Source organism: Bombina bombina, chromosome 5 (genome assembly GCF_027579735.1).
Source record: "Bombina bombina isolate aBomBom1 chromosome 5, aBomBom1.pri, whole genome shotgun sequence".
Taxonomy (NCBI): Eukaryota; Metazoa; Chordata; class Amphibia; order Anura; family Bombinatoridae; genus Bombina; species Bombina bombina.
Genome location: NC_069503.1, coordinates 862,378,484 through 862,406,143, shown reverse-complemented (window position 1 = coordinate 862,406,143; position 27,660 = coordinate 862,378,484).

Here is a 27,660-nt window from a genome sequence, read left to right as displayed (position 1 = left end):
ACGTCACTTCCGGTGAGTTAAACAAATAGGGTAAAGCAACAAAATTGTACATTCACAAAAATCAAAATAGCACAAGACTACAATAGTGCATGCAAATTCCTTACAGTGATGCTAAATAACAAAACAGTGACAAGTTAAATGCACTTCTGTGTCTTTACATCACAAGCTATGTGTTAGTTACCGTCATGTGTTACCATGGTTAACATCTGTCAAAATATAGTAACACTTCACTTCTTCTTAGTGTGATTAACTAAATACAATGGAACCTCCATATCAATATTTAAAAGAATAACAATGCAAAAATGTGGTTATATTCTAAGTGTATCTATAGTACTTGTAATGTACATATCCTGACTGTGCGATACTAAACCATATAACTCAAGTATCAAAACAGTGAAAGAAAGCTCTTTCTGCTACATTATATATATATATATATATATATATATATATATATATATATATGTGTGTGTGTGTGTGTGTGTGCGCGTGTGCTGTAAACTATCAGTAAATATGTGATTGTTGACTCAAATTGTAAAAATAACGGAAATCAATAAAACGTTTGTTAGACATACACATAGACAAACATTTTATTTCAAACAGCTATATACAGTTATTTGCATATAAAAATATATACCAAAAGTTAGGGATTGGAATTTTTAGTTTGGGTACTAGCAGTTTGCCCCTTGAAGAATATCGCATACAACACTCCTATACCAGCCACATTACTACAACCACGTTCTAACCATGAACATATACTTGTAGTGATGACATTGTCATTTTATTAACATTCCCAATAAAAACATTAAAGGGACACTGAACCCAAATTTTTTCTTTCGTGATTCAGATAGAGCTTGCAATTTTTTTTTTTTTAATATTTTATTTAATTCCTTTCCAGAATACAATTTCGTTGAACAAAAAAAATTTTTTTTTTTTTTTTCAAATATGTACAAGTATTATGAGGAATTTGGATATACATAATAAGCTGTACAATCTTTACATATTCAATTCTTAACATGTAACAGAAAAGGTAAAACAGCAATGAATTATACTTTACGTATTCTGAATTAGGATTTTTCCTCCTTTAGAGCTTGCAATTTTAAGAAACTTTCTAATTTACTCCTAATATCAATGTTTCTTCGTTCTCTTGCTATCTTTGTTTGAAAAAGAAGGCATCTAAGCTTTTTTCTTTGTTCAGAACTCTGGACAGCAGTTTTTGATTGGTGGATGAATTTATCCACCAATCAGCAAGGACAACCTAGGTTGTTCACCAAAAATGGGCCGGCATCTAAACTTACATTCTTGCATTTCAAATAAAGATACCAAGAGAATGAAGAAAATTTGATAATAGGAGTAAATTTGAAAGTTGCTTAAAATGGCATGCTCTATCTGAATCACGAAAGAAAAAAATTGGGTTTAGTGTCCCTTTAAAGTAATTTTATCATTACCAGTTCTAAAAATGACATAAAATGTTTTATAAACGTAACAAATGTGCATGTGCTTCTAAGCAAGCCTCTGTCCATTGACATATTTTTGATGGGTTGCCGTTATCAATGAGCAATCTTTCTCTAGGGCTCAGTTGTCCATGCTCCACATGCATTCCCTGGTGCAATATAAATTTAAATAGATTTAATGTAACTTTATTTATCATGCAAAGTTTTGTTTCTTTATTTATTTCTGTAGAACAAATAATCTAGTTATGAAAAACAACCACCTTTTATACACCAATTTTCATTTAACTGCATGTAATAGACACTACTATAAAGAATAAGATTATTATTTTTATTATTATCGGTTATTTATAGAGCGCCAACAGATTCCGCAGTGCTATTAACAAAGGCGGAGTAGAACAAAACAATTATAGGGATCAAATGGGTAGAGGGCCCTGCCAAGAGTTGCACTGTTGTAGTCAGCTCTTAAGAAGGTGATCTACAAACAGCTGGACTTTTAGGCTTACATGCTAAGGGGGTTCAGGGGATAGCAATGGAGGAGAGGAACTGGTATAAAGTAAGGTTAGCGTAGGTTGTATGCATCCCTGAACAGTAGAGTCTTTAGGGAGCACTTGAAGCTTTTAAACTAGAAGAGAGTCTTGTGGAGTGAGGCAGATAGTTCCACAAGATGGGAGCCAGTCTGGAGAGGTCCTGTAAATGGGAGTGTGATGAGGTGACAAGAGAGGAGGAGAGTAGGAGGTCATGAGCAGAGCGAACGGGGCGGGAGGGAGAGTATCTGGAGACAAGGTCTGAGATGTAGGGGGGAGCAGTGCAGTTGAGGGCTTTGTATGTCAGAGTGAGAATTTTGTGTTTAATCCTGGAGGCAAGAGGAAGCCAGTGAAGGGATTGGCAGAGAGGTGCAGCAGATGAAGAGCGACGTGTAAGGAAGATGAGTCTGGCAAAGGCATTCATTATGGATTTAAAGGAGCTAGGCGGCAGGTGGGGAGAGCAGAGAGGACAGAGTTGCAGTAATCAAGGTGGGAAAGAATGAGAGAGTGGATTAAAATCTTAGTTGTGTCTTGTGTAAGGAAGTGTCTAATTTTAGAGATGTTTTTAAGGTGGAAGCGGCAGGCTTTAGCCAAGGATTGAATGTGAGGAGTGAAGGAAAGATCTGAGTCAAATGTGCCCCCGAGACATCGGGCATGCGGGGTAGGGGTAATGATGGAGTTGTCGGCAGTTATAGAGATATTGGGGTTGGAGATTTTGGAAGAAGGAGGGAAAATGAGGAGCTCAGTTTTGGAGAGATTTAGCTTGAGGTAGTGGGAGGACATCCAGGAAGAGATGTGAGAAAGACAGTTAGTGAAACTGGTTAGCAAGGAAGGAGATAGGTCTGGAGCAGAGAAGTAGATTTGGGTGTCATCGGCATACAAATGATACTGGAAACCGTGGGACTTAATTAGGGAACCTAGTGATGACGTATAGATTGAGAAGAGAAGGGGACCGAGGACAGAGCCTTGTGGTACTCTCAAAGAAAGTGGTGACGGGGAAGAGGAGGCCCCAGAGAAGGCTACACTGAAGGTACGGTTTGATAGGTAGGAAGAGAGCCACGAAAGGGCTGTGTCACAGATGTTGAAGGATTGGAGGGTTTGGAGTAAAAGAGGGTGGTCGACAGTGTCAAAGGCTGAGGACAGATCAAGGAGGATAAGCAGAGAGAAGTGGCCTTTTGATTTAGCTGTAAGTAGGTCGTTGGTGACCTTAACAATAGCTGTCTCTGTGGAGTGATAGGGATGAAATCCAGATTGCAGCGGGTCAAGAAGGGAGTTTAACGTAAGGAAATGGGATAGGCGTGCATATACTAGTTTTTCGAGAAGCTTTGAAGCAAGAGGGAGGAGGGAAATAGGGCGGTAGTTGGATGGGGAGGTAGGATCAAGGGAAGGTTTTTTGAGGATAGGCGTGACCAGTGCATGTTTCATCTATGAGGGAAATGTACCAGTGCTGAGGGAGAGGTTGAAAATGTGTGTTAGTATAGGGGTAAGGGTAGCAGAGAGGGAGGGGAGTAGCTGTGAGGGGATAGGGTCAAGGGGACAGGTAGTGAGGTGAGAGTGCAGTATAAGTGCCGAAACTTCTTCCTCAGTAACAGGGGAGAATGAACTAAGTTTCAGGTTATGAGGGTTGTGGTTGAGTGAGAGCATTTGAGGGGGGGAGAGAATGGAATTATGTTGAGAGCTGATGGAGTCAATTTTGTTAATGAAGTGACTGGCAAAGTCTTGAGCTGACAGAGAAGTTGTATTAGGAAGTGGGGGAGGGTGGAGGAGAGTATTGAAAGTGGGGAACAGGCGTTTTGGGTTTGAAGAAAGATTAGAGATAAGAGTAGAGAAGTAGTGTTGCTTGTGGAGATTAAGGGCAGAGTAGTAGGAGTTCAAGATGAATTTGTAATGAAGAAAATCATCTGAACTCCTTGATTTTCTCCAATGCCGTTCAGCAGTACGGGAACATCTGCGTAGGTACCGTGTCAGAGGAGTATGCCAGGGCTGGGGATGAGTGTGTGATTTCCGAGCAGTGGTAAGAGGGGCGAGATTGTCAAGGACGGATATAAGGGTGGAATTATAGTGGCAGATAGATTGTTCAGGGCAGGAAAAGGAGGAGAATGATGAGAGGAGCGGTTTAAGGGAATTAGCAAGTTGTTGCTGATCTAAAGACATAATGTTTCTGTGAAGTTTGGTGTGAGGAGTAGAAGGTGGGAGAGTTGTAGGAAGGGATGATATGTTGCAAGTAAGGAGATGGTGGTTAGAAAGAGGAAAGGGGAGTTTGAGAAGTTTGAGAGAGTGCATCAATAGCTAAAGATCAGGTCAAGAGAGTGACCGTCTTTGTGAGTGGGAGAATCAGTCCATTGTGACAGACCGAAAGAGGAAGTGAGTTGCAGAAGTTGTTTAGCAGATGAGGCAGTGGGATTTTTAAGGGGGATGTTGAAGTCGCCAAGAATGAGGGCAGGGGTGTCTGAGGAAAGGAAATAGGGTAGCCAGGCAGCCAAGTGATCTAGAAATTGAGTTGTGGAGCCAGGGGGTTGGTATATGACTGCAACACGTACAGAGAGAGGGGAGAATAAGCGAATCATGTGGGTTTCGAATGAGGGAACAGTGAGGGAAGAGATAGGATGTATTTGTTGAAAGGTGATGCACAGATACTGATATAAAAATCCAGTATAAAACCATTTAAAGACTTACTTAGAAGCTCCTAGTTTAGCACTGTTGAAAAGGTTAGCTGGAACACCCACTGTAAGTGGTTCTATAGAGCAACAAAAGCAGAGAGAAGTGACCCTCCCCCCTCCCCCTTCCTCTGCATATGAAAAGACTATTTACACAAACAGGAGCATGCTGGAGTAGGTATACATCAGTATAAATTAAGTGTAACATGTCTCTTTAACTGTTAGTCCGTGGAACTGAGAGCTTTCCATATCAGCTTCTATTCCACAGCCTAACTAGGCACAAAGCATATACTTTCTAATAATTTCGGTATCAGTTTAAACCACTTTAGCAGAAACTAAACAATAGTCTTAACATGTCTACATAATGCTCTTTCATAAGCATAATATATATTGTTTTAGTTTAATGTAGCTTTAAATAGTGTTCAGTCATGCATGACAGATTGTTTAAAAGGTTAATTTCCGTTTAATTTAAAAAGCTACCATTAAGTGAAAGAACCAAAGCTAGTTCATAATGTGCTTCAAAAATTATTCTTAATGTAGCCGATTGATATGTAGTTTAATATCATATTAACATAATTCTATACATGCCATAATTTATGTCAAAAATCCTTTACAAAGTAAATGTGTCATAAAACATATTGTTTTAATAATATTGCAGCTTTGGTTGTATTTTTAAATTGTCAACTTCTGCACAGTCCTAATCAAATATTTATCATGGAGAAATAAATTACCCATCCACTCAGAAAATGGATTGTTTTCATCAGCAGCTACTGTCACTGTTTAATTGGATCGAGCATAGAAATTCCACTACATTTCAAAGCACTATAGTACGTATCATACAATTCAAAAATAATTAGTTGACCTTTTCAAAACCATTTTCAGTGTTAAAACTCTGACCTTATCAGATTATGTTGCTGAACTTTCCGCATGCCATTGATTGCAAAATCATCACATGTTGTAGACAAGTGCTCACAATGCCATAAACTATTTTTTTCCCCCTAAACTGAGGGGCATTCAAATATCTGAAGATTTAATTTAAATTGGTTAGTTTGCATGAATGATGTAAGATTCTTGTATGCCTGAAAACTTTGATCATTTATTTAGTTGGATTGAAATGTTAATTTAAAGTAACAACTATAGCAAAGAAATATTGCTCGGCTACAATGACCTTTCTTTCGCTCTGGTCTTGCTTTGCATTTACTGAAACATTTTATTGGCGTGTGCTTTAAATTTACAAATAAAACTGCACATACTTTCACTCTAATGAAGGATATGCCCATTTTAACTTTATTGTGGAGCATGAAACAAGATTATTGTGGGATAATTTTAGCTAAGGCAATCTTTCTGCAATTTGAGCAATAAAAGTAAACACTTCAAACAAAAGAAAACATCTGCTTAAGATGTGCTTCATTGACATAAAATTGACTGTTTGCAGTTGTTTTATTACACGGATATTGCTCGAAAAAAGATTTCAATATACAATTACTTTAGTCTATATACCACAGGGGATTTATCAAAGTCTATTCATGTGTCTCAGACAATTGGAACAATTTAAATCTGTTTGGCAATTAAAATAAAATAGAGTCTGTTTTAGTATTCCATTTACAAAGCACACATTTACAAAATACAAAAATCATTATTAACCATGATATGATTTACAAACATATTCTAAGCAAAGCCTAGATGTTTTGGTGCACAGATAGTCCTCAAGGGGAGCTGGAGAGGGTACCAAGCACACCCCTGTACCATTCTCAATTATTGTAGCTCTTAAAGGGACACTGAACCCAATTTTTTTATTTTGTGATTCAGATAGAACATGCAATTTTAAGCAACTTTCTAATTTACTCCTATTATCAAATTTTTTCATTCTCTTGGTATATTTATTTGAAATGCAAGAATGTAAGTTTAGATGCTGGCCCATTTTTGATGAATAACCTGGGTTATTCTTGCTGATTGGTGGATAAATTTATCCACCAGTAAAAAAAGTGCTGTCCATTTACCTGAACCAAAAAATAAGCTTAGATGCCTTCTTTTTCAAATAAAGATAGCAAGTGAACAAAGAAAAATTGATAATAGGAGTCAATTAGAAAGTTGCTTAAAATTGCATGCAGACACAAGAGGCTTCCGGTGGGAGGTGTCACGGCACTGAGAGTTGGGAGCAGAGAGACTGTGATGCTGTGTGCACGAACAAGGAGCTTGCACAAACCCGCCACCTGAGTGTATCCGTAGGCATTGAAGCTACATTTGCCGGGATAAGGGGAACTCACTCATCAAGATCACAGCCAATGGGCGTGTAGAAGCCGTCTATTCGCGGACACCGCCAGAGTTACTGGAAAATGCAGTGCTTATACCCTTCTAGTTGATCTCCGGGCACAACACGAGATGAAGAATGCCAAGTTGTTAAAGAGTCAATGGAAACAGTACTTTGGCTTTGCAACTTTGCATACTTATTGGCTAACAGGTCGAAGCACTAAGTAATATAACAGTGTGGTTGAAAACTACAACTACCGTGGTTCCTGTTGAGACGGACATCGCTGCTCTTGGTGGGACAGCTGGAGTGGAGGTGTTGTTTCCAGGAAAGGAGCGGTAAGCTTGGGACAGATCCTGATATATGGTGCGGCCTAAGGTTTGGTAACCCAGAAGGTAGGCTGAATCCCTACGTAAATTCCACTGTTATTACAGAAATGCACTTATTTGGAAGCTATATAACAGTGCTCGTTGCCTGTGCCTGCAACTTTATTTCATGACCACTGTGTGGCTGATAACTTAGCAACTCCAATACACCTAGCAACAAAGTTATATTTTGTGAGGATTTATAACAAAGTTAAAATACGCAGAAACACTGGTGATACAATATGTAACATTTTGTCTCCCTATTGGAAATATATACAACGTATACAGTTTCTCTTTTACATCGAAGAGTATTTATTGGGGAAGATAAATTAAGCATTTAACTAATAATAAAGCTGGACAAATCCTCTAGTGAAAATAGTATTCCGGTACTTTGCTCCTACATCAGTAATTGGTTCACGTATTTACACAGTGTCCACTAACGGGTTAAATATTGCCTGTATACTAGGAGGAAATACTGAACCTACTGCTTAAAATTGGAACACTCTATAATAAAGTCGAACATTTCTGAACATTTCCTGTTCCATTGACTGATGCAGTAAAATTTATTAAGTTTAGTTAAAAATAAATAGGAAAAAAAAGGGGGGGATAAGGGGGGATAAAAAAGCTGTAACCATATTTTGTCTAACATGATTACATGTTTAGGCTAAATTGTTTTTTGTTTTTTTTCTGTGTTTTCCTCCTACACTGATAAGCTGTTTTCTCTTGATCCACAATGCTTACTTGCTCTTTCTACTACTAGACAGCTTTTTTTTTTTTTTTTTTTTTTTTTAATAGGTCAATCAAAATTGGGTATATAGAAATTGTGTTTCTGTTTAAAGCAATTGAATTGTTTAATGTTGTTGCTCATTTGGGTTCTTTTCTCAGGTACAATATCAGCTATTAGCTTAATATATTACAAGATTGCGTATAAACATCTATATAATTGTAGTTGCTTAATTCTATATAAAACTCTCCAGTAAATTTTACAGGAAGTACTATTACTGGCTTACATAATCACCGCCCATTCACATTTGTTCCTCTTCAATTTTAAATTCACCCCTCTTCACTACACTATCGCAAATACTGCCTTCCACACACTCCCACACAATTAAACTTTTTCTCTATATTAATTTTGCAATTTTTCTTATTTGCTTACCCACACTGCACTCCTTCACTTACACATCAACACTTTTTTTTTTCACGTTTTCCTGTTTTATGGAAAGATATCTTGCACCAAAAACACTCACAATGCCAGTAAAAAATAAAGAGAGGAAAGCTAGGGTTAGTTTCGAATCCAGTTCTGAAGCCAAAATGGATGTTGGTTGTATTAAAATAAGTAATTCTGATATATTAGAAATCTCAAAACAAGTGGCTAATACATTATTGCCACCGTTTGACCAAATTAAAGCTGATTTGTTAACAATCTCTTCCGAAATGAAGGGATTTACTGCTAGATTATCCGAGGTTGAAACCAGGGTGTCAGATATAGAGGACTCTTCTTTAAAACATGAACATGCATTACAAGACCATAAAAGCAAAATATACGAACTAACTAGCAAAATAGAGGACCTAGAAGACAGGTCGAGAAGAAATATTCTTAAGGTGATTGGTTTAGCGGAGAGCTCTGCATTTAGTGACCTGGTGAATTTAGCATCTATTGAGTTACCACATCTTTTGGGTTTTAAATACAAAAGAACATAATATAATAGTTGAAAGGGCTCAGAGAATGGGAGTACAGCATAATGATCATGAGAATACACAATAATATAGACCCATTATGATTAAATACCTGAATTTTCAGGACAAGATAAATATTGTAAGAGCATACAGAAAAGTACAACACCTGGAAATAGAACATAATAAAATATTTCTATTCCAAGACTATTCGGCACAAACGGCTTCTAAACTAAAAGAAATGGCTCCTTTTTACACTAGGTTGATTAATATGGGATTCTCCGCTAGGATGATTTACCCTGCTAAAATCAAAGTATATGTAGGGAATGACTTAACTACATTAAACTCACCCCAAGAAGCTGTAGAATTTCTTGAAAAACTTAAATTGGATAAGACATGTTGAAGTAAAATTTAGAGCCAAACTGTAATTTTTTTCAGTCCTCGTGATGAGAATGTCTACTGAGGTAGTTGGTAAATTTATGTTTAGAGATGTTCAGACTATGATAGGTGGTTCTGTTTTTCCTTCTTTTTTTTTCTCTCTTCTCTTTTTCTATGTTCCCCTCTCCTCGCTACCAGAGCTGTCCCCTTACAGGGTATCTCTTGGTTTTTTTTACTAAATAAAAATAAATACACTTAAACTAGTCTCATGGAATATAGGTGGCATAACCAATCCAAGTAAGAGAAAACGGATCATTATACAACTTAAGAAAGATAAATCTGATATTGCACTGTTACAGGAGACACATCTTTCAGAGGTAGAGAATAAAAAACTGAAAAGGAACTGGGTCGGAGAAGTGGTGGCGATTCCTTGTTCTACTAGAAAGTGAGGTGTGGAAATATTATTTAACCGACAGTTAGAGTATCAAATTGTATCCCAGGAGAAAGACCTGGTCAAGAGATTCATTATTATTAAACTAATTATAAGGCAACGTCCGCTAATAATATGTAATGTTTATGGTCCTAATAAAAATTATCCCAAATTTTGGGGGCATTTAAAGAATAGACTTTTTGAATTTGTAGACTCTAATTTAGTGGTAGTAGGAGACTTTAATATGGTGTTTAATAATATCGATAGACTTCAGTCTCTAGATGAACACAGGACCAATAGATCAATTGAAAACATGAACAAACCATTGAAGAATTTTTGTAGTGTGTTAAAAATTAAAGATATTTGGAGGGTACATAATCCCAATGTGCGTGCATTTACATGTGAATTAAAACAATTCCAATATTTTTCCCACATTGATTTTTTCTTAGTAGCAGACAGAATTTTTGGTTTGAATCCTATAGCTCAGATTGGGGAATTTACCATATCTGATCATGCGAATTTATCTTTGGAGTTACATTGGGAAAAGCTAAAACTAGATTCTGTTAAATCCTATATTTTTCCCTCTTTTTAGTTAATAACCTAAAATTTAAAGATTGGTTGTCTATAAAATGGCAGGAATATCTAAAACGGAACCAGTCGTATACTTCCAAAAGTGAGAGTCTCTTGGAAGCTGCTAAGGCAGTTCTCAGGGATGAGATTAAGGTATACTGACAAAAACTTAAGCAAAAGTACCATCGTAGAGAAGTAGAACTTTCCAATTATGTTAAAAATACATATAATACTTACCTGAGCTGCCCGGTCCAAATAAATTGGGACTCTTATATTAAGGCAAAAAAAGAATGGGAGATTGTTAGTGCCCAGAAAAATGCAACTAATGAACTCGGGACCAGAGCAAAATTTTATAGATACGGGGATAAAATTGGTAAATACTTAGCTAGATGTGTCAAGAACCAGAAACAGAATTATATTAAAGTTATTAAAAAGGATGATGTCAAATTTAATAAATCTGAGAATATTAGCCAGGTGTTCTACAATTGTTTTAAAGAACTGTATTCCCCAACAGAGATAAATTCCTCTAAAAAAACTAAATTTTGGCAGAAGATAGTTCCTGTCCTGTCTCCTGAGCATTTAGAAGTACTGAATTCACCTATAACAGAAACTGAAATACAACATACAATCGATAAATTGAAAATGAATAAAGCTGCTGGCCCTGATCTTTTACCAGGTGAATTCTATAAATTGCTAAAAGAAGAAATTACACCTACTCTATTAAAATTATTTAATAACTATTTTGTAAATGGAATAAAACCCTCCCCATATTTCTCAGCTGCCACGATTACACTTATTCAGTAGAAAGGTAAAGACCCAACTTCATTAGACTCATATCGTCCAATTTCATTGTTGAATAGTGACTACAAATTGCTTATGGGTATAATGGCAAATAGACTGAAAGGGCCCCTAGACTATTTAATACATGCGGACCAGGTCGGCTTTATGGCACATAGAAATCCATCTGCTAATATTCTGAATTTTTTTTTACTTTTGGGTGACTATTGGAATCTCGATAAACAAAAAAAAACTAAAATCTTACACAATCAAGCTATTTTATCAATTGATGCCCAGAAGGCGTTTGACTCAATTGCATGGGACCATCTTTTCCATGCAAGTCAATTTGGATTTAAACATTTATTCTCAAACTGTATTAAAATAATATATTCAGAAGCTTCTTCTTCAATACTGGTAAACGGGTCCTTAACTAATAGTTTTTCTATGGCAAAATGCACACAGCAGGGGTGTCCAATCTCTCCTTTACTTTTCAACTTAGCTATTGAGCCCCTTGCTATATTATTTAGAATGAAACTTCAAGGTATCTCCCTTGGAGATAAGAAGCTTAAACTCCTACTTTATGCAGATGATCTGTTATTATTTCTTAATAATACACAATTAGAGATTCCATATATCTTAAAATGTATTCAGGAGTTTGGTTAATTCTCTGGTTACCAAGTGAATGCTACCAAATCAGAAATACTATGGCTCAATAATCCCCCACTTGATAAATCTTTTGTACCTTTTAAAATTGTTAAAGACCAGCTTACATACTTAGGGATCAATATAGCCAACTGCCCGAAATATTGGTATTCGAGGAACTTCGGTATTTTATTTGAGAAAATTAAACAAAACTTAACTAATTTGTCCCATATTCCACTTTCACTTACAGCTAAAATCAATTTAATCAAAATTATTATATTGCCAAAATGCTTATACCTAATTTAAAACGTACCCATTCCACTAAATAAAAAATATATTAACTATCTGAACAAAATTTGTAGAAGATTTCTGTGGGGTACGGGTAAAAGTCGAATGGCCTTGGAAAAACTAACACATCTAAGACAGTTTGGGGGGCTATACTTCCCTTCTTTATCTATATATAACAGTGTATGTCTAGCTAAAATTGCAATGGATTGGCTTACGGATGGTAACTATATTGCTTACTTAGAGGTGGAAAAAAACCTGTTCTCCCCATTTTCTTTAACTGCTTTATAACACTGTCCTATTCGACATATACTGGTTAGAATCAAAATGATGCACACTATATACTATATTATTAGCGCATGGCAACGCCTAAGATCATTATTAAATATGGATCCCCATATGTCAAATCTTTTACCCATAACGGGTAACCCTCGATTTCTACCTGGCGTTAATAGTAAACTATTTAATAGATGGAGTAGTTTGGGACTTACACATGTATTTCAACTTAATGAATCGGGTACCTATCGAATATGTACCTTTGAAGACCTAAAAAACAGATATGATCTCTCCAATACAGACTTCTATGCCTATTTGCAAATCTGTCATTGGTTTTATGAGTCCACCAGGAATTTTAATTTCAGTTGGATACAACCGGGGTTGCAAATGGGATTATCACTATTCCAAAATTGTATTCATTCCATTAAGTTTTGGAATAAGTTAATACTTTTTAATTTAGGTGAAGCTTATTTACAGAATTTGGATAGAAATTGGCAACAAATGCTAGATATATCTGGCGAGGATTTGGTGAAATACAGTATACAAAAAGTGGATAAAGCTACACTCTCTGCAGCATGGCGGGAATCCCATGTAAAACTTATTAATCAGGTTTATATTACACAAACTAAACTTAATCATTGGTACCCCAATACCCAAAACTATTGTCCTAGATGTCACTTTTCGGAAGCCGACCTGGTCCATATGTTTTGGAGTTGCCTTAAAATTCAGAAGTTCTGGTCCCGAGTTCAATTTTGGCTTTGTAAGATTTTTAAAAAAAAATATCAAGCTTGATAAAAGACATATATTTCTTTTACATGATAGGCCAAATCCACGGGTAAATACTTAATTAATATAACTATTTTGGGCGGTAGATGCCTTATACTTAAAAATTGGAAAAATAAACGAGAACCATCTATTAATAATTTAATACATCTCCTCCAGACACAGGCTATAATAGAACAATTTGATGCCTATACCTCTACAGAAAAAGGTATTGAGAGATACTATATGAAATGGGCATCGTTCGTGGAGATATATGAAATTGACACCCAAAAACAATTGAAAATGCAATATTGACTTAGTTACTTAGCTCTCTACAGTATTTTCTAAAAGTTAGTATCTTTTTTCCTAGATGATAGAAGAGCAGCAGTATAATATAATGAGAACAGACCCTTTTGCTCTTGTTCGTCTCTCTTCCCTTCACTCCCCCATGCCTTTTTCCCTTTTCTTTCTCTTCTTCTTTTCTTTTTTTTTCCATTTACTATTCGATTTAGAAGGGTATTGTGGGTATATATACCCATTTTTTAAGTTTAGGTCAAGCTAGATTATTTAAGGAAAAACTTAGATATATGTTTCATTAACCAAAGGTTTCAATCTCATAAAACATAGGTCATAAATATTTAAATTGGACATTGCTGTTTTTATCTTGAACTCAATATTGTATAAACCTTTGCAATGTCTAAGTGATGTTATTTTTTTCTGTATTTTGAGCTCGATCTTCTTCTCTTTTCCTTTATAATTGTGTAAACCTCAACAAAAATGTATTAAAAAAAACAAACATAGTATAAAGAAATAATTGCATGCTCTATATGAATCACGAAATAATTTTTTTGGGTTTAGTGTCCCTTTAACAGCCATCAGTTTACAACAGAGTGTCATAATTAGGGTTGCTATATTTACACTTTAAAACACTATGGACAAATACATGTCAGGGGGTGTATAAGGAACAATGTTCTATTGTAAGAACCCTGACATTTTCCATACATGTCCTGTTTTGAAGCTGCATCACGTTTTTTTTTCATGGATTTTGAGGTCAATTACACTCAAAAATGTTAGGAAACCCTGTGAAAACCTACTTAATGTTTTCCGATGTAATTGGACTCATGCAAATACCTGCTTTATCTTGCATGAGGACTATTTTTTTTAGTTTTTTTTAATAAATTTTTATTGAGGTTGTGCGAAAACAATACAGCTGATATGGAGCACCATATTATTAAAACAAACATAAATGGAACATTTCAAGTTAACAACTGCTGCATGGATAGAAGGACAAAATTCTCCATGTAAATATTCTAATAGGTAAAACTGAAACCTCTTTTTCTATATTATCTCGATATGAACTAAAATTAACAATTTGAGTGGTCACTTTTGGACCTGTAGGCTTAGAGTAATTTAATACATGTTATTGTAGATAGTGGTAAGAGTGAAAATATCAATTTGCTATTTAAATACTGTGGTAAAATATGTAGGTATATATAGACACATTACGGCATAGGCAAGAGAAGCCGTATAGTTAGACCTCCTAAATTAGGTGGTGCATTATAGGGGGGGGGGGGGGAGGTGGGAAATTAAACATGAGGAGTAAGGTATGTAGGTCAAGAGGCCTCTTTTTTTTTTTTCTTTTTTTTAAATGTAAAACAAACATATTGGTCCTCAGTTGCTACATCTATGTTGAGTGCAAATTGAAAGGCACAGATCTTAAAACATTCTGTGTATATTGAAAGCTTTAACGAGTGGAAGGAAGAGGAGCTCTAATGAAAATGCATATGACAAGGTAGAGGCAATATAAAAAGTACAAGTGGGACCACTCCTATGGATAAGCATTTAAGGAGGCGCAAAAGAGCAAGTATAGTCAGAGATGGCCATAATCTAAATAAACCATGCGCAACATATGCTATATATACAGTGTATTTAAATCCCCCATTCCTCTCTAATGGAAAAAAAAATAATAATAAAAAAATAAAAATAGAGGAGGCGGAGCGAGCAGCCGACTAAGATGGCCGCAATACACTGAAGCTCTGTAAACGAGCTGGACATTAAAGCGACTAACGATTGTAAGCCCTGAGCTATACAGACACAGGATGGCTAGTTAAGAACTGGAATGTAAGGAGAGCATTTCCATCTGCTTATTTGTAGCCTATTTCACCTCTGGACGCAACCCTGAGGCCATACATAAAATCTGCGCTCTCAGTAACTGCGCCACGCAGACCATCCAAGGCCTCTAGGAATACCTCTGACTACATCAGGCCGCTTGTTAACTAACACACAGAGGTGAAGCGGGGGAACAAGATAGCAAAGAAACTCGGCTCAACACGGCAGTTTGCTACCACACGGCTACTCCCATAGAGTCAGAGAGAAACAAGGCCTGAACCGGACCTATGCAAGTTGCAGCGGTTGTGGATAAATTTGGGCAGAAATAAAAGAACTTGTGTGAGTACGCTTTATATAACAATAAACTGCTTAGCTGAGACTATTCCACCTACACATGCCCTAGCCATGACACACTTCAGACGACATTAAACCTGGGGCAGATCCGGCATGACAATTACTACACATAACTAAGCCCTCTAAAGCATATAAGCCAACAGCACGCAGATTTACTTACAGTTATACTTACAACTAACTTGCTGACTAACTCTGCAAGAAACAAGAAGATTGTACAAGTTAATAGTAAAGTTTTTCTTATCAAAATCACGGACAGTTCCGATACACACTCCCCCCCCCTTTCCCACTACTCTCTGTAGCAGTGGGTAATATCACCTTTCCTTTTACCGAGATCGCTCTGTGAGAGCAAGTATACCCGGGGAGTGTTGTATAAACATATAAGAGGCTCTGTCTTACAATCTGATCAGCCTTCCTAACCCACCACCATGTCACAAAGGAAGCTGACAAATAAGTGATAAGTCACAGAAAACCCCCCCATTGAACCAAGGAGCTGTAAATTCTTTCTTTAAACATGCTGACAAGAGTAAGCCCAGTAAAGACTCTGACTTAACTCAGGCTACCCAAGATGACAGCTCATGAGACACAGCTGATGTTTTGTTAGACCCTCAAACAGATCCATTAGGATCAGGCAAAGAAGACCCTATCACTTATGGCGCAATGGAGGCTCTCATCAAGCAGGTCAAAATTTGCATTAAAGACGAGTGCGCAAACATCAAAAATGACATATCTGACTTATGCCACAGGGTACACTCCCTAGAGGAGCATGAATAAGTGACGTCACAAAAATTAGCAGGCCTGACTGCCAAAACTACTCAGCACCAGCAACACCTAACCGATCTAGAAGATAAGTTAGATGACTTAGAAAACCGCTCTAGAAGGAGCAATCTGAGATTCAGAGGAATCCCTGAATCGGTTCTCAACAACGAGATTCAAGATTATTTCCAGGCTTTCTTTGTAGAGCTGGCAAGGAATAACTCCTCAGATCTTCACAATATAATTCTTAACAGAGCCCATAGATCTTTGCGCCCCAAACCCGCTGAAGGATCACCACCCAGAGATATCATCGTCCATTTCCAGAGTTTCAAGCACAGAGAAGCAATATATAACTTTTCCAGGAAACAGCAAACCATTATGTTCCAAGGTCAACGAATACAAGTGTTTCAAGATTTATCAGCACAAACCCTTCAGAAACGCAGAGAATTTTCTACACTAACTTCTCACCTCCGCGTGATGCGGATTCCATATCGATGGGGCTTCCCAACATCTGTGATAACAGTTAAAAATGGAAAGAAAATTTAATGCTTCTCTCCCTTGGACACTGGACAATTTTGCCAATCAATGAATATTCCACCACCCGAAGCATAAGATGATTCAATGCAGGCATTACCTTCAGAAAAAGAAGACATTCCTAAATCTCAAAGACGTCCTTGGCTGGAACCAATAATGAAACAAAGCAAAAGAAGACAAATCAACCAATCCAATGAAGATGTTGACCTAACCTGAGAAGTGTCACGTAACTATATAAACAGTTTATCTTCACTAAATGTGTTAGAGACTTTTGGCATTCTATAGCCATATACTGTAGCTAATATACAATACAGTTCTGCACTATATGCTTGGTTTTTTTTTCTTCTTTTTTTTGTAGAGACGTTGCTATGTTATTGTTATGCCCTTTTTTCTTGTTTTTTTTATTATACTTGTACATATGTACCCCCTGTTGTCTCAGTCTCCACCTATCACATAGCGCTTGATTAATCCTAAACACAACTGAGACTGTTTGTATCCACCTGTAAACCTCCGTCGAGCACTAACTACTTTTTCTATAGGCTCGAACTTAAAGGTGGAGAGAGTTCATGTATTCAATACCTGCCCTCTATCGTTTATACACAATTCTGTTATTTATGTAAAAATCATTGTCATTATGTTATCGCATTTATGTTTTGTTCTATTATTTACTTATTGTTCTAACTATTGAATTAGTCTGTTCTGCTCATTTAATGTGGCACATACCCTAGGTGTGTTAGAGACTGCCTTTAATTACCTGGGAAAAAATATTTTCCCTTTTCTTTTTTTAAGAAATTACATTAATTGATGGAAATGTTGAGTAGAGCAGACTTTTATGTCCTTTAAGACAATCAAAACTTAAAGAATGCCCAGTTATAAATATTGTCTCTTATGCTATTAGAATTTTTCAAACATATCAACCTGTTTCTCTCTCTTTTCCTTTCTCTTTCTTGTTTTATATTCTAAAAAAAAGCCCATGGAACATCTTAGCCTGATAGATATCTTCCTGACCCATGTTGTGACTGCTTATAGAAGCTAGGCGGGCCCCTGCGACACCGCACTACTATATATTAAGCCTGATAGTTACACAAGCAACTATACAGATTCGATTAGCTATAGCCTTTATACCCCTGTATTCAGTTCCTCTCTCTGAGTACCTCTTACCATATACTAATTTATTAGTAATTTTATGTCCAGCTCGCCCAACAGTCTCCTACACTACATCACTTCTATCTTATCCCCTCCAGAAAATAACCATATTCGTAATACCACTACCTACCAGTTCTTTGCTGGAGTTTTCTCTTCCCCTGTACCCTTCTAACCTTTCCCTTAATCTTAATCCTTCAGTTCTCTAACCCACCTCTCTACGTCCAACCATTTGTTTATACTCTGACTATTTCCTTAATAAGAACCATAAAAAATGACTTCTCCCATACATGAAGGTACTATACTTATTACAACGCAGAATGTTAAGGGGTTTTTGTCTGCAGAAAAGCGATCTATAGCCTTACATGACTTTTACAAAAAGAACCTGGATATTGTAATGCTCCAAGAAACCCACTTTAAGAAAGCACAAGAACCAAAACTTCCCTCTCGACACTATGATCGATTTTATTCGAGCTCAGGCCCCACTAAACATAATGGGGTCTGTACGTTATTTTGAAGCAATACGCCATTTGACCACTTACAACAATAAAGTGATGCAGACGGTAGAATCCTAATACTAGTGGGGCTCTACTATGGAAGACCAATTACCCTGGTGAACATTTATGCCCTGATTAAGCCCACCCACAACTTTTTTCGCAAAGTTATCAATAAACTTCTTGATATAGCTAAAGGCCCAATTGTAGTGGGCGGAGATTTCAATTTTCCACTTGACCCTACCCTCGATACACACATATCAAAAGTAACTCAACGTTGTTGCAATCACTTACATTGACTGATACATGGAGAGCAGTCCACATCTCCACTAGGGATTATACCTTTTTTTCCCACCCACAATATACCTATTCGAGGTTAGACTATATTTTATGTGATCAAGCATTTCTTACTAACCTAGTAGACTCCAAGATCTCACATACATCATGGTCAGACCATAGCTTAGTTAAATCCACTTTTAAATGGTCAACAAAACCTAGACATAGACTAAACTGGAGAACTGATGAACGGATACTCACAGACAGTGAAACCCTAGACCAAATATCCAAATGCACCGATGAATATTTCACCTTTAATAAATCCAGCGACACTACAGTTGTGAACAATTTGGAATCATATAAATGTTATGTCAGGGCAATCATTATACAACTTACAGCGAAATTTAACAAGCAAAGATCTGCACTATATGACTCTTTAACCAGTACCCTCTCAAATATAGAACATTCACATAAACAAAACCCACAATCCACACAATTACTGACTGAATTAAAAGAAGCCAGAGAAAAACTCAACAAATTCCTGATTGCAAATGCACATCTGCGAGCCATGACCTCTAAAACCAATTTTTTTGCTGATTCTAATAAAGCCGGTCACATGTTAGCCAGATCCTTAAAAAACAGAGGCTTAGCTCATACACTCAATCCATCAAGCATCACACGGGGATGGTTCATACCAAAAATGAGGGCATAGCTAATGACTTTGCCTCATACTATTCCTCATTATATAATCTTAATACTACAAGTGACCAGGAGAGGAGCACTAAAATGAAAGCATACCTTGACTCCATGGAAGCCCCCAAAATTCAAGAGGATGATTTAAAAACCCTAGATTCTCCATTAACATTACAGGAGATTATAAATACCATCAAATCGCTCCCCTCAGGCAAATCACCCGGCCCAGAGGTCCTTACAACAAAATTTTACCAATTACTCTTAGGAAACATTTGCCCGCGCTTGCTAGAATTTTATCAGTCCATTGACCAGGGATTCTCTTACTCACAACCTCTATTAGATGCTATGATCACAGTTATACCCAAGTCTGATAAACCAAAAGATAAAGTTAGCAGTTACAGACCCATATCATTGTTAAATGTTGACATCAAAATCTATGCTAAAATATTGGCAAACCGACTCAATCCCATACTTCCAAAAATTATCTATACGGACCAAGTTAGGTTTATTGGGGGTCGTGAAGCTAAAGACAATACCACCAGAATACTCCATACATTATATACCTCACATGAAAATAAAAATCCATTAATTCTCCTCTCAACAGACGCAGAGAAGGCTTTCGATAGGGTTGATTGGCATTTTATGTGGTCTGCCCTGTCGAAATGTGGTCTCTCGGACAAATTTATAAACAGAATCCAGGCCCTGTATAATAACCCACACACCAAAGTCAGAGTAAATAATACATTGTCCCAGCCTTTCCAGATCTCAAATGGCACTCGCCAGGGCTGCCCCTTATGCCCCCTTTTATTTGCCATGACAGTGGAGATTCTAGCAATCTGGATCAGGAAAAACGCGGAGATATTAGGGATATCATTTGGTAATATGACACAAAAATGCTTTCTTTTTGACGATGATATTATCTTCACGTTGCAGTCACCATCAACCTCAATACCGGCACTTCTCCATGAATTAGAAACATATAAAAGATTCTCTAATTATTCAATAAACATGGGTAAGTCAAGTATAGTACACACCCATCTAAATACCGTGGACTCAGATTTCCTCACACACAACACACCTTTCCCAATTTCAATTTCCCTTAGATACCTGGGGATAACCATCCCAAAGAACCCCTGAGATTTATACTATGAGAACTTTGTAAAGCTTCAAACTAATATATTTTCTTTATTACAAACATAGCATAAACAAGGTCACCTATCATGGATGGGTCGAATTAATACGATAAAAATGATGGTTGTCCCTAAATATTTATATTTACTCCAAGCTCTACCTATTTTAATTCCGAAAAATTACTTACTCACTCAACAACGTATGTTGGAATCATTTATATGGGCATACAAGAAACCAAGAGTCTCTCGTAATTCTCTATATCTAGACAAAGATGAAGGAGGACTAAATATGCAGAATCTAATATTATACCATCAAGCTGTACACCTTACACGAATAATTGCTTGGAACCACGGCTCTCCATTTAAGCTGTGGATCCAAATTGAAGCTACTTTAATCAAGCAGCAGAGCATGAGGGATATTTGTTGGATTCCTAAATCACGCAGACTCCCCTTGATTACTGATAACGATTGCATTAAAACAACATTAATGATTTGGGACAAACTCATTCACGGACCTAACAAACACTCTACTCCAGTCTCACCCATGACCCCTCTATTAAACAACACTTTGTTCTTCCACCAACACCAATTCCAATGCGAAATTGAAAATATATTGCACAAAAGTCTACCCATATACTTATTAATTGAATCCTCCCAGATAAAAGACAGATTAACCCTGAGAGATACACTAGGCTCTCCATTCCATAACTGGTTTTCCTACCTTCAAATAAGACAAACGATTTTGGATTGCACATATAAGAATGACTGCGTACGACTGCTTACTCCCTTTGAGCAACTGTGCACAAACCTAGACATTAGCAGGGCACTCCTTTCTATTTCTTACAAGATACTTAAGAACTCAGCTTATCATAAGACACCCACGTACACCCAGCTATGGGAACGCAAACTCCAAACCCAATTTCCAGGAAGTGTCTGGAAAAGAGGCTTCCGTGTAACTCACTTGGCCTCTATCTCCCTATCTATGGCCAAATCAAATTATAAAATTCTCTCATGGTGGTACTTAACGCCACATAGAATACATTAGATATTCCAGGGGCGAATTCCAGCTGTTGGAGGTGATGTGGAAATGTTGGTACTCCCTCTCACATATAGTGGTCATGCCCCACACTCCAAACTTTTTGGTCCGAGCTCGGACAGTGTATAAACCGTACATTAGGCACACAACTAACCCTTTCAGCCCCTATGATTTTGCTCAATCATATTCCTACTGTGGGATGTGCATTTCATAAAAAGTTACTACAAATACAGCTCACTTGTGCCGAACGCATTATCCCTAGACTCTGGAAACAGCAACAACCACCCACATTTCAACAATGGGAATCTGAAGTAAACTATGTTTTGTCTTTGGAGAAAAGATATTTTTGCCTAGCGGGTAAAAAAGATTTCATACTCAACGTTATTTTTATTTGGGAACAAAGAATAGCTTGATAAGGGAAATATTTTAAATAGCCTTACCCTTGTTACACTTCTGATTATATCAGCAAGCAGAAGAACTACCACAAAGTCTTATAGTCAGATAAATGCACTTAACTCCCAAGCAGAGAGGTCCCCTCCCTTTCTTTTTACCCTTTCTCTTTATCTCTTCTCACTCCTACAGCTTTTGCTCTAAAATCTTAACTTTATTTATCCTCATTTTTTTCTTTCATAATGAGATTACGGAATGTTTAAAAGAAAATTAATGTCTATTCGTAATGTAACTCAATACTAGTTAATTTATGTCTTTTCTGCTTTCCCTGCCATGTGAGAAATTATATGTTTATACAAGCTGTTTTTGAATATGTAAAATTATCAATAAAAATCATTTAAAACAAAAAAAAAAAAAATAGTAGTGACAACTCCCAATGTAAGTTATGGGTTTAAATCTATATTCCACAATGTAGGATGCAGGAGAGGGAATTGTCGTGACAAAGAATGCCAGTGACCAGCAGTTCTGAAGCATAAGTATATACCTTAATGGGGTACATCTACAAAAAAATTGTATGGATCACAATGTTTGCTTGTTCTGTGAGAAGTGTGACAAATAGCATGTATAAATATATAGCTGGTTATGATAGATGCACTAGGAAGCTTGTTATAAGGTTGAGGGGAGACAGGAGTTAAAGTATAGTAGGGAAAAGGAGACTCAAATATATAGTGACTGCCAAGACTCATAGCTATACATTCCTTAAGGTCAGGAACACCATTTTCATATGCTCATGTATTAATCTGCATATCTGTAGTGATCTATATAGGCACATCTAGGTATGTGAGAGTTCTGAGTTGACTATCGTGCTCATAGAAGCCTTAAATACTAGGTGCCTGCCACAACATCTTTAATAAAATAAAATTATGTGGGTCACATGCTTATAGGATATCATCCAGAGAAAAAAAAATGAACCCAGTAAGTAGATTGTTGTTCCAATCACACATCCTACTTGAATGAAAAAGGTTATACTTATATTGCACACACACAGATTGAAACAAATGAGCCTTAAACTATAGCAATCACATTCATAAAGGGCAGTCACATAGAAATGCTTTGTAGTCCATAGAGTGATAAATATAGTTCCCCAACCTGCAGACACATGAAACTTTCAATATTGTCAAATTTGCTGCTGTCCACTATGTTCACGATATCCTGGCGTGCCCTATTAATTTCAACTTTGTCCATCAAGAATGGTGTCAAGATATCAGACCAAAATATATAAATTTCTTTTGCGATGGGAAGACCATGATGCCAAGGCTACTTAACCAATTTCGGCCTTCCCAGCGTAGAAATGAGGGCGTTCATCATCCGCTTTAAAAATCTTAATCCAGAACGAACGGAGCAAGCACCGCTGTTCCCATATGCGAGAGAGCTGTTCTGATACTTTATTTATCCTAAGGCTTATTAGGAAAACATAATGGGCAACAGGGAGGCAGTCAGTGCTAATGGCATCAAGGCCCTTTACGTGCCCATGAGATCCCTGACTCACGACATCAACCAAACCAGCTATGCGAGTAAGATCCTCCTCCGTGTAGTGATGCCGGACCGTGTTGGTAAGCAAGAGCTTAATGTTGATCCCCTCAGCCTCCCGATGTGTCCCAGATTCAGCAAATGTAGGACTAGAGATATGAGAGGGAAGCCGGGGCCACAAAGCGCATCCCCCCACTCAGTGTCTATCTCGTTTTGATCCGGAGACATTATTAGCAAGCTCTAGCGCTGCTCCTTTGATTCCCCAGCTCCATCTAAGGTGGCAGTAAGCTTGTTGTGATGATAGGTCAGGAGTTTGTTGATTTCAACAAATATCCAGTGGATAGCATCCATAGTAACTGTGTGTCTGCCGGTGTGGGAAAATGGCCGTCGCCTCTGTAAGTACAGAGTAGGATTTCCAAGCGTAGTCCACAAGATTTAGTAGAATATCAAAATGTAGCGACTTCCAAGCAGCAGACAAGAGTTGTAGGAGTAGTCCCACTATGATATTAGTTCACTCTGTGTCAAAAATCCGTTTTTAAATCATATTTAGTTGAAATTATGCAGGAGCTCTAAAGATCTGCGTCCTCTTCTGTGCACTGCTGGCTCCGCCCCCGCATGAGGACTATTTAATACCACTATTCTAATCAGAAACAAATATATTCTGCTTTTAAACTACAAAACACAAGATAAATACAGTCATCAGAATGTTCATTTATGATTACAATTAATTGTTTGAAAGTTTATCTATGCGAATCAGTAAAGTAAACAAAATGATATGAAATTAATACTTGCATACATAATAAATTAAAAAGTGAAGTCAAACAAAAAATAGGTATTGTTAAGCCATCTTTTCTGCATCTAGATCTATATGTTCTGCAGAAACCCACATCTATATTTGAAGCCTAGACCTCTCCCTTCTGTCCTATTTCATGTGAGCAAATGCTCATTTAAAATTCATTCCTGGAAAGCTTCTCTTCACTCAATATAAACATTTCTTTAACAGCACTATTATTAAAGGGACATTATAATGTACAATAATTTTCCCCTTAATGTGTCCACAATGATGTAGTGGCTACAGAGTATATAATGTATGGGAAATTGTTCCTTTAGATTTATTCTTGTATATAAAAAAGCTGTTTTTGCTGACTGAATCTTCAATCCATTATTCTCAACAATCTGCCTAAATAAATTGGCTCCGCATTCAGGAATATCAAACTTCCTAACGACTAATACTTTAAGAAAGGAACATTTTATTACCTACCTTTTGTTCCCTCCACTAGGAACTGCACTTTTTTGTATAACTTTTCTATTGAGAATACTAAAGTATTCATATTTTCAATATAGGCAAAACTAGCTATTTTGCTTTAATATTCTTTTTATTGAGTTTTAAGCAATAACATATCAAGTGATTAAGGTCAATGCACAGAAATATATATCAAGGGTATTACAAAACCTCGCAGTACACAGATCAATATCAGAAACATATGGCTAGATTACAAGTGTATGGCTTTTAACGCTGAAAAAAATGGCCATTCCAGCGTCCAGTAACACATGGCTAACACATATTACGAGTTGCGGCGGTATAGCTATATTGCAAGCATTTTAGCCTGTAACGCAACGTCCATTCCGCACTCAGAATACTGAAAACCTATTGGCTGATTTGAACAACCAATAGGATTTCAGAAGCTCTCCTCCTATTGGCTGATTTGATTTTGAAGAATCAAATCAGCCAATAGGATTGCAAAGTATGCCATTTTGAAACGGCTGCATTGCATTCAACTTCAGTGTACAGCGGTGACCGTATGAAGAGGACGCTCCATGCAGAATGGGATCGGCTTCCAGGATAAGGATAGAAGACGCCCCCTGGATGGATGAAGATATCGCTGCCTGGATGAAGACTTCATGCCGCCTGGATGGAGATGGATGTCCGTACTTCAGGAACCGTGAGTAGATTTTACGGGGTTAGTGAAAGGTTTTTTTTTGTTTTTTTTTTAGATTAGAGCTTTAGGCTTTTGGAAAAAAAGATGAATGCCCTTTTAAACACATAGTAACATAGTAACATAGTAGATAAGGTTGAAAAAAGACTGAAGTCCATCAAGTTCAACCTATACAAATCTAAAATACTTACAAAAAGCTCCAGTTAAGCTTAAATAACCCCATTAAAATGTGACCCATTTAATACTAGCAATCATATCCATGAATTTTGTTTGTATACAGAAACTTATCCAGACTATTTTTAAATGTATCTATGGTATTGGCATTCACTACCTCCTTTGGTAATGAGTTCCACAATTTTATTGCTCTCACAGTGAAAAAACGTTTCCGTTGCAGGAGATTAAATCTCCTTTCCTCCAACCTTAAATTATGACCTCTTGTCAGAAACAATTTTTTTGGAATAAACAGAGCTTCTGCCATCTCTGTATATGGGCTTTGAATATATTTATATAAAGTAATCATGTCACCTCTCAAGCGCCTTTTTTCTAAAGAAAACAGACCCAGTTTGGCTAGCCTCTCCTCATAGGTTAATTTCTCCAATCCCCTTATTAGCTTTGTGGCCCTTCTCTGAACTTTTTCTAGTTCTGCAATATCTTTTTTAGCAATTGGTCCCCAGAACTGCACTCCAAACTCAAGGTGAGGTCTTACCAGGGCTTTATATAATGACAGAATTATGCTTTCCTCCCTTGAATCAATGCCTCTTTTAAAAGGCATTGGAAAAGAGCTGAATGCCCTTTTAAGGTAGCTTAGTTTTGTTTTAGAGTTAGGTTTTTTATTTTTGGGGGTTGCTTGGTTGATCATTTTGTTTATTTTTTTGTAAGCTTAGTGTTTTTTATTTTTGGCAATTTAGAGTTTATTATTTTTTTGTAATTTTAGATTTTGTATTTTTTTTCCGTAGTATTAGGTAGACTGCTTAGTAAATAGTTATTAACTATTTACTAACTACCTAGTTAAAATAAATACAAAGTTACCTATAAAATAAAACCTAACCTGCCTTACACTAAAAACATTACAAGCCTAACCCTAACCCTAACGTAACCTAACCCTAACTCCCCCTAACTTAAATATAATTAGAATAAATCTAAATAAAACTTACAATTATTAGCTAAATAATCTATTTAAAACTAAATACAAACTTACCTGTAAAATAAAACCTAAGCTAGCTACAAAATAACTAATAGTTATACTGTAGCTAGCTTAGGTTTTATTTTTATTTCACAGTTAAGTTTGTATTTATTTAAACTAGGTAGACTAGTTAGTAAATAGTTACTAACTATTTAATAACTACCTAGTTAAAATAAATACAAAGTTACCTATAAAATAAAACCTAACCTGCCTTACACTAAAAACATTACAATAAAATACAAAAATTAAATTAATCAAATACAATTATCTAAATTACAAAAAAAATAAACACTAAATTACACAAAATAAAAATCAAAATTATCCAAAATAAAAACGAATTACTCCTAATCTAATAGCCTTATCAAAATAAAAAGCTCCCCAAACCCCCCCCCCAACCTACACTAAACTGCCAATAGCCCTTAAAAGGGCCTTTTGTGGGGCATTGCCCCAAAGAAATCAGCTATTTTACCTATAAAAAAATACAAACAACCCCCCAACAGTAAAATCCACCACCCACACAACAAAACCCCCCAAATAAAATTCTATCAAAATAAACCTAAGCTAACCATTGCCCTGAAAAGGTCATTTGGATGGGCATTGCCCTTAAAAGGGCATTTAGCTCTTTTACGGTGCCCAAACCCTTAGCTTAAAATAAAACCCACCAAATAAACCCTTAAAAAACCTAACACTAACCCCCAACGATCCACTTACAGTTTTCGAAGACCGGACATCCATCCTCATCCCGGCGGCAGAAGTCTTCAATCATCCAAGAAGGCAGAAGTCCTCATCGAAGCCAGAAGAAGTCTTCCTCCAAGCGGGCATCTTCTATCTTCATCCATTTGGCATGGAGCGGATCCATCTTTAAGACATCCGGCGTGGAGCATCCTCTTCTTACGATCGCCACTGGAAAATTAAGTTCCCTTTAAGTGACGTCATCCAAGATGGCGTCCCTTACATTGAGCTTTTATCCTATCGGCTGATCCAATCAGACAATAAGATTGAGCTTGCATTCTATTGGCTGTTCCAGATGGATGAAAATAGAAGATGCCTTCTGGATGA